Source organism: Schistocerca serialis, unplaced genomic scaffold, assembly GCF_023864345.2.
Source record: "Schistocerca serialis cubense isolate TAMUIC-IGC-003099 unplaced genomic scaffold, iqSchSeri2.2 HiC_scaffold_1467, whole genome shotgun sequence".
NCBI lineage: Eukaryota > Metazoa > Arthropoda > Insecta > Orthoptera > Acrididae > Schistocerca > Schistocerca serialis.
In genome coordinates this window covers 434,800-442,716 of record NW_026047699.1, presented here as the reverse complement: position 1 = coordinate 442,716, position 7,917 = coordinate 434,800, and positions in this window count along the sequence as shown.

Here is a 7,917-nt window from a genome sequence, read left to right as displayed (position 1 = left end):
CAATGTCTGTGTTAATTCGCCAATGTGAGGGAGCGAGGGATGCAGAAAAGAGGGAATAGTGCATCGGAAAGGAGATACTCGTATCCCAAAATAAAATCCTGTCGTTTCCATAGAAACGTTACTCGATTTAAAAGGGGATGTCATAGTAGATATAGCAATTCATGGCGACGCCATTTCTGTGTTAATTCGCCAGTGTGAGGGAGCGAGGGATGCAGAAAAGAGGGAATAGTGCATCGGAAAGGAGATACTCGTATCCCAAAAGAAAATCCTGTCGTTTCCATAGAAACGTTACTCGATTTAAAAGGGGATGTCATAGTAGATATAGCAATTCATGGCGACGCCATTTCTGTGTTAATTCGCCAGTGTGAGGGAGCGAGGGATGCAGAAAAGAAGGAATAGTGCATCGGAAAGGAGATACTAGTATCCCAAAAGAAAATCCTGTCGTTTCCACTGAAACGTTGCTCGATTTAAAAGGAGAAGTCTTAGAAGACATAGGTTCATGGCGACGCATTTTCTGTGTTAATTCGCCAGTGTGAGGGAGCGAGGGATGCAGAAAACAAATAATAGTGGATCCTAAAGGAGATACTCGTATCCCAAAATAAAATCCTCTCGTTTCCATAGAAACGTTACTCGATTTAAAAGGACATGTCATAGAAGACATAGTAATTCATGGCGACGCCATTTCTGTTGTTATTCGCCAGTGTGAGGGAGCGAGGGATGCAGAAGAGAAGGGATAGTGCATCGGAAAGGAGATACTCGTATCCCAAAAGAAAATCCTATCGTTTCCATAGAAACGTTGCTCGATTTAAAAGGAGATGTCCTAGAAGACATAGTAATTCATAGCGACGCCATTTCTGTGTTAATTCGCCATTGTGAGGGGCGAGGGATGCAGAAAAGAAGGAATAGTGCATTGGAAAGGAGATACTGGTATCCCAAAAGAAAATCCTGTCGTTTCCATAGAAACGTTACTCGATTGAAAGGAAGATATCATAGAAGACATAGTAATTCAAGGCGACGCCATTTCTGTGTTAATTCGCCATTGTGAGGGGCGAGGGATGCAGAAAAAAAGGAATAGTGCATCGGAAAGGAGATACTCGTATCCCAAAAGAAAATCCTATCGTTTCCATAGAAACGTTACTCGATTTAAAAGGAGATGTCATAGAAGACATAGTAATTCATGGCGACGCCATTTCTGCGTTAATTCGCCAGTGTGAGGGAGCGAGGGATGCAGATAAGAAGGAATAGTGCATCGGAAAGGAGATACTCGTATCGCAAAAGAAAATCCTGTCGTTATCATAGAAACGTTACTCGATTTAAAAGGAGATGTCATCGAAGACATAGTAATTCATGGCGACGCCATTTCTGTGTTAATTCGCCAGTGTGAGGGAGCGGGGGACGCAGAGAAGAAGGAATAGTGCATCGCAAAGGAGATACTCGTATCCCAAAACAAAATCCTTTCGTTTCCATGGAAACGTTACTCGATTTAAAAGGAGATGTCGTAGAAGACATAGTAATTTATGGCGACGCCATTTCTGTGTTAATTCGCCAGTGTGAGGGAGCGAGGGATGCAGAAAAGAAGGAATAGTGCATCGGAAAGGAGATACTCGTATCCCAAAAGAAAATCCTGTCGTTTCCATAGAAACGTTACTCGATTTAAAAGGAGATGTCGTAGAAAACATAGTAATTCATGGCGACGCCATTTCTGTGTTAATTCGCCAGTGTGAGGGAGCGAGGGATGCAGATAAGAAGGAATAGTGCATCGGAAAGGAGATACTCGTATCCCAAAAGAAAATCCTGTCGTTTCCATAGAAACGTTACTCGATTTAAAAGGAGATGTCATAAAAGACATAGTAATTCATGGCGACGCCATTTCTGTGTTAATTCGCCAGTGTGAGGGAGCGAGGGATGCAGATAAGAAGGAATAGTGCATCGGAAAGGAGATACTCGTATCCCAAAAGAAAATCCTGTCGTTTCCATAGAAACGTTTCTCGATTTAAAAGGAAATGTCATAGAAGACATAGTAATTCATGGCGACGCCATTTCTGTGTTAATTCGCCAGTGTGAGGGAGCGGGGGATGCAGAGAAGAAGGAATAGTGCATCGCAAAGGAGATACTCGTATCCCAAAACAAAATCCTTTCGTTTCCATGGAAACGTTACTCGATTTAAAAGGAGATGTCGTAGAAGACATAGTAATTTATGGCGACGCCATTTCTGTGTTAATTCGCCAGTGTAAGGGAGCGAGGGATGCAGAAAAGAAGGAATAGTGCATCGGAAAGGAGATACTCGTATCCCAAAAGAAAATCCTGTCGTTTCCATACAAACGTTACTCGATTTAAAAGGAGATGTCATAGAAAACATAGTAATTCATGGCGACGCCATTTCTGTGTTAATTCGCCAGTGTGAGGGAGCGAGGGATGCAGAAAAGAAGGAATAGTGCATCGGGAATGAGATACTCGTATCCCAAAAGAAAATCCTGTCGTTTCCATAGCAACGTTACTCGATTTAAAAGGAGATGTCATAGAAGACATAGTAATTCATGGCGACGCAATGTCTGTGTTAATTCGCCAATGTGAGGGAGCGAGGGATGCAGAAAAGAGGGAATAGTGCATCGGAAAGGAGATACTCGTATCCCAAAAGAAAATCCTGTCGTTTCCATAGAAACGTTACTCGATTTAAAAGGGGATGTCATAGTAGATATAGCAATTCATGGCGACGCCATTTCTGTGTTAATTCGCCAGTGTGAGGGAGCGAGGGATGCAGAAAAGAAGGAATAGTGCATCGGTAAGGAGATACTCGTATCCCAAAAGAAAATCCTGTCGTTTCCATAGAAACGTTACTCGATTTAAAAGGAGATGTCATAGAAGACATAGTAATTCATGGCGACGCAATGTCTGTGTTAATTCGCCAGTGTGAGGGAGCGAATGATGCAGAAAAGAAGGAATACTGCATCGGAAAGGAGATACTAGTATCCCAAAAGAAAATCCTGACGTTTCCATAGAAACGTTACTCGATTTAAAAGGAGACGTCATAGAAGACATAGTAATTCATGGCGACGCATTTTCTGTGTTAATTCGCCAGTGTGAGGGGGCGAGGGATGCGGAAAGCAAGGAGTAGTGGATCCTAAAGGAGATACCCGTACCCCAAAATAAAATCCTGTCGTTTTAATAGAAGCGTTACTCGATTTAAAAGGGGATGTCATAGAAGACATAGTAATTCACGGCGACGCAATGTCTGTGTTAATTGGCCAGTGTGAGGGAGCGAGGGATGCAGAAAAGAAGGAATAGTGCATCGGAAAGGAGATACTAGTATCCCAAAAGAAAATCCTGTCGTTTCCACAGAAACGTTGCTCGATTTAAAAGGAGAAGTCTTAGAAGACATAGTAATTCATGGCGACGCATTTTCTGTGTTAATTCGCCAGTGTGAGGGAGCGAGGGATGCAGAAAACAAATAATAGTGGATCCTAAAGGAGATACTCGTATCCCAAAATAAAATCCTCTCGTTTCCATAGAAACGTTACTCGATTTAAAAGGACATGTCATAGAAGATATAGTAATTAATGGCGACGCCATTTCTGTGTTAATTCGCCATTGTGAGGGGCGAGGGATGCAGAAAAGAAGGAATAGTGCATTGGAAAGGAGATACTGGTATCCCAAAAGAAAATCCTGTCGTTTCCATAGAAACGTTACTCGATTGAAAGGAAGATATCATAGAAGACATAGTAATTCAAGGCGACGCCATTTCTGTGTTAATTCGCCAGTGTGAGGGAGCGAGGGATGCAGAAGAGAAGGGATAGTGCATCGGAAAGGAGATACTCGTATCCCAAAAGAAAATCCTATCGTTTCCATAGAAACGTTGCTCGATTTAAAAGGAGATGTCCTAGAAGACATAGTAATTCATGGCGACGCCATTTCTGTGTTAATTCGCCATTGTGAGGGGCGAGGGATGCAGAAAAGAAGGAATAGTGCATTGGAAAGGAGATACTGGTATCCCAAAAGAAAATCCTGTCGTTTCCATAGAAACGTTACTCGATTGAATGGAAGATATCATAGAAGACATAGTAATTCAAGGCGACGCCATTTCTGTGTTAATTCGCCAGTGTGAGGGAGCGAGGGATGCAGAAAAGAAGGAATAGTGCATCGGAAAGGAGATACTCGTATCCGAAAAGAAAATCCTATCGTTTCCATAGAAACGTTACTCGATTTAAATGGAGATGTCATAGAAGACATAGTAATTCATGGCGACGCATTTTCTGTGTTACTTCGCCAGTGTGAGGGATCGAGGGATGCAGAGAAGAAGGAATAGTAAATCGGAAAGGAGATACTCGTGTCCGAAAAGAAAATCCTATCGTTTCCATAGAAACGTTACTCGATTTAAAAGGAGATGTCATAGAAGACATAGTATTTCATTGCGACGCAATTTCTGTGTTAATTCGCCAGTGTGAGGGAGCGAGGGATGCAGAAAACAAGGAATAGTGGATCCTAAAGGAGATACTCGTATCCTAAAATAAAATCCTGTCGTTTCCATAGAAACGTTACTCGATTTAAAAGGAGATGTCATAGAAGACATAGTAATTCATGGCGACGCAATGTCTGTCTCAATTCGCCAGTGTGAGTGTGCGAGGGATGCAGAAAAGAAGGAATAGTGCATCGGAGAGGAGATACTAGTATCCCAAAAGAAAATCCTGACGTTTCCATAGAAACGTTACTCGATTTAAAAGGAGATGTCATAGAAGACATAGTAATTCATGGCGACGCATTTTCTGTGTTAATTCGCCAGTGTAAAGGAGCGAGGGATGCAGAAAACAAGGAATAGTGGATCCTAAAGGAGATACTCGTATCCTAAAATAAAATCCTGTCGTTTCCATAGAAACGTTACTCGATTTAAAAGGAGATGTCATAGAAGACATAGTAATTCATGGCGACGCAATGTCTGTGTTAATTCGCCAGTGTGAGGAACCGAGGGATGCAGAAAAGAAGGAATAGTGCATCGCAAAGGAGATACTCGTATCCCAAAGCAAAATCCGTTCGCTTCCATGGAAACGTTACTCGATTTAAAAGGAGATGTCGTAGAAGACATAGTAATTTATGGCGACGCCATTTCTGTGTTAATTCGCCAGTGTAAAGGAGCGAGGGATGCAGAAAAAAAGGAATAGTGCATCGGAAAGGAGATACTCGTATCCCAAAAGAAAATCCTGTCGTTTCCATAGAAACGTTACTCGATTTAAAAGGAGATGTCATGGAAAACATAGTAATTCATGGCGACGCCATTTCTGTGTTAATTCGCCAGTGTGAGGGAGCGAGGGATGCAGAAAAGAAGGAATAGTGCATCGGGAATGAGATACTCGTATCCCAAAAGGTAATCCTGTCGCTTCCATAGAAAAGTTACTCGATTTAAAAGGAGATGTCATAGAAGACATAGTAATTCATGGCGACGCAATGTCTGTGTTAATTCGCCAGTGTGAGGGAGCGAGGGATGCAGAAAAGAAGGAATAGTGCATCGGTAAGGAGATACTCGTATCCCAAAAGAAAATCCTGTCGTTTCCAAAGAAACGTTACTCGATTTAATAGGAGATGTCATAGAAGACATAATAATTCATGGCGACGCAATGTCTGTGTTAATTCCCCAGTGTGAGGGAGCGAGGGATGCAGAAAAGAAGGAATAGTGCATCGGAAAGGAGATACTAGTATCCCAAAAGAAAATCATGACGTTTCCATAGAAACGTTACTCGATTTAAAAGGAGATGTCATAGAAGACATAGTAATTCATGGCGACGCATTTTCTGTGTTAATTCGCCAGTGTGAGGGGGCGAGGGATGCGGAAAACAAGGAATAGTGGGTCCTAAAGGAGATACTCGTATCCCAAAATAAAATCCTGTCGTTTCCATAGAAACGTTACTCGATTTAAAAGGAGATGTCATAGAAGACATAGTAATTCACGGCGACGCAATGTCTGTGTTAATTCGCCAGTGTGAGTGAGCGAGGGATGCAGAAAAGAAGGAATAGTGCATCGGAGAGGAGATACTAGTATCCCAAAAGAAAATCCTGTCGTTTCCACAGAAACGTTGCTCGATTTAAAAGGAGAAGTCTTAGAAGACATAGTAATTCATGGCGACGCATTTTCTGTGTTAATTCGCAAGTGTGAGGGAGCGAGGGATGCAGAAAACAAATAATAGTGGATCCTAAAGGAGATACTCGTATCCCAAAATAAAATCCTCTCGTTTCCATAGAAACGTTACTCGATTTAAAAGGACATGTCATAGAAGACATAGTAATTCAAGGCGACGCCATATCTGTGTTAATTCGCCATTGTGAGGGGCGAGGGATGCAGAAAAGAAGGAATAGTGCATTGGAAAATAGATACTCGTATCCCAAAAGAAAATCCTGTCGTTTCTATAGAAACGTTACTCGATTGAAAGGAAGATATCATAGAAGACATAGTAATTCATGGCGACGCCATTTCTGTGTTAATTCGCCAGTGTGAGGGAGCGAGGGATGCAGAAAAGAAGGAATAGTGCATCGGAAAGGAGATACTCGTTTCCGAAAAGAAAATCCTGTCGTTTCCATAGAAACGTTACTCGATTTAAAAGGAGATGTCATAGAAGACATAGTAATTAATGGCGACGTCAATTCTGTGTTAATTCGCCAGTGTGAGGGAGCGCGGGATGCAGAAAAGAAGGAATAGTGCATCGGAAAGGAGATACTCGTATCCGAAAAAAAATCCTATCGTTTCCATAGAAACGTTACTCGATTTAAATGGAGATGTCATAGAAGACATAGTAATTCAAGGCGACGCCATATCTGTGTTAATTCGCCAGTGTGAGGGAGCGAGGGATGCAGAAAACAAGGAATAGTGCATCCTAAAGGAGATACTCGTATTCCAAAAGAAAATCCTGTCGTTTCCATAGAAACGTTACTCGATTTAAAAGGAGATGTCATAGAAGACATAGTAATTCATGGCGACGCAATTTGTGTGTTAATTCGCCAGTGTGAGGGAGCGAGGGATGCAGAAAAGAAGGAATAGTGCATCGGAAAGGAGATACTCGTATCCGAAAAGAAAATCCTGTCGTTTCCATAGAAACGTTACTCGATTTAAAAGGAGATGTCATAGAAGACATAGTAATTCATGGCGACCCCATTTCTGTGTTAATTCGCCAGTGTGAGGAAGCGAGGGATGCAGAAAAGAAGGAATAGTGCATCGGAAAGGAGATACTCGTATTCCAAAAGAAAATCCTGTCGTTTGCATAGAAACGTTACTCGATTTAAAAGGAGATGTCATAGAAGACATAGTAATTCATGGCGACGCATTCTCTGTGTTAATTCGCCAGTGTGAGGGAGCGAGGGATGCAGAAAACAAGGAATAGTGGATCCTAAAGGAGATACTCGTATCCTAAAATAAAATCCTGTCGTTTCCATAGAAACGTTACTCGATTTAAAAGGAGATGTCATAGAAGACATAGTAATTCATGGCGACGCAATGTCTGTGTTAATTCGCCAGTGTGAGGGAGCGAGGGATGCAGAGAAGAAGGAATAGTGCATCGGAAGGGAGATACTAGTATCCCAAAAGAAAATCCTGTCGTTTCCATAGAAACGTTACTCGATTTACAAGGAGATGTCATAGAAGACATAGTAATTCATGGCGACGCATTTTCTGTGTTAATTCGCCAGTGTGAGGGAGCGAGGGATGCAGAAAACAAGGAATAGTGGATTCTAAAGGAGATACTCGTATCCCAAAATAAAATCCTGTCGTTTCCATAGAAACGTTACTCGATTTAAGAGGACATGTCATAGAAGACATAGTAATTCATGGCGACGCCATTTCTGTTAATATTCGCCAGTGTGAGGGAGCGAGGTATGCAGAAAAGAAGGGATAGTTTATCGGAAAGGAGATACTCGTATCCCAAAAGAAAATCCTATCGT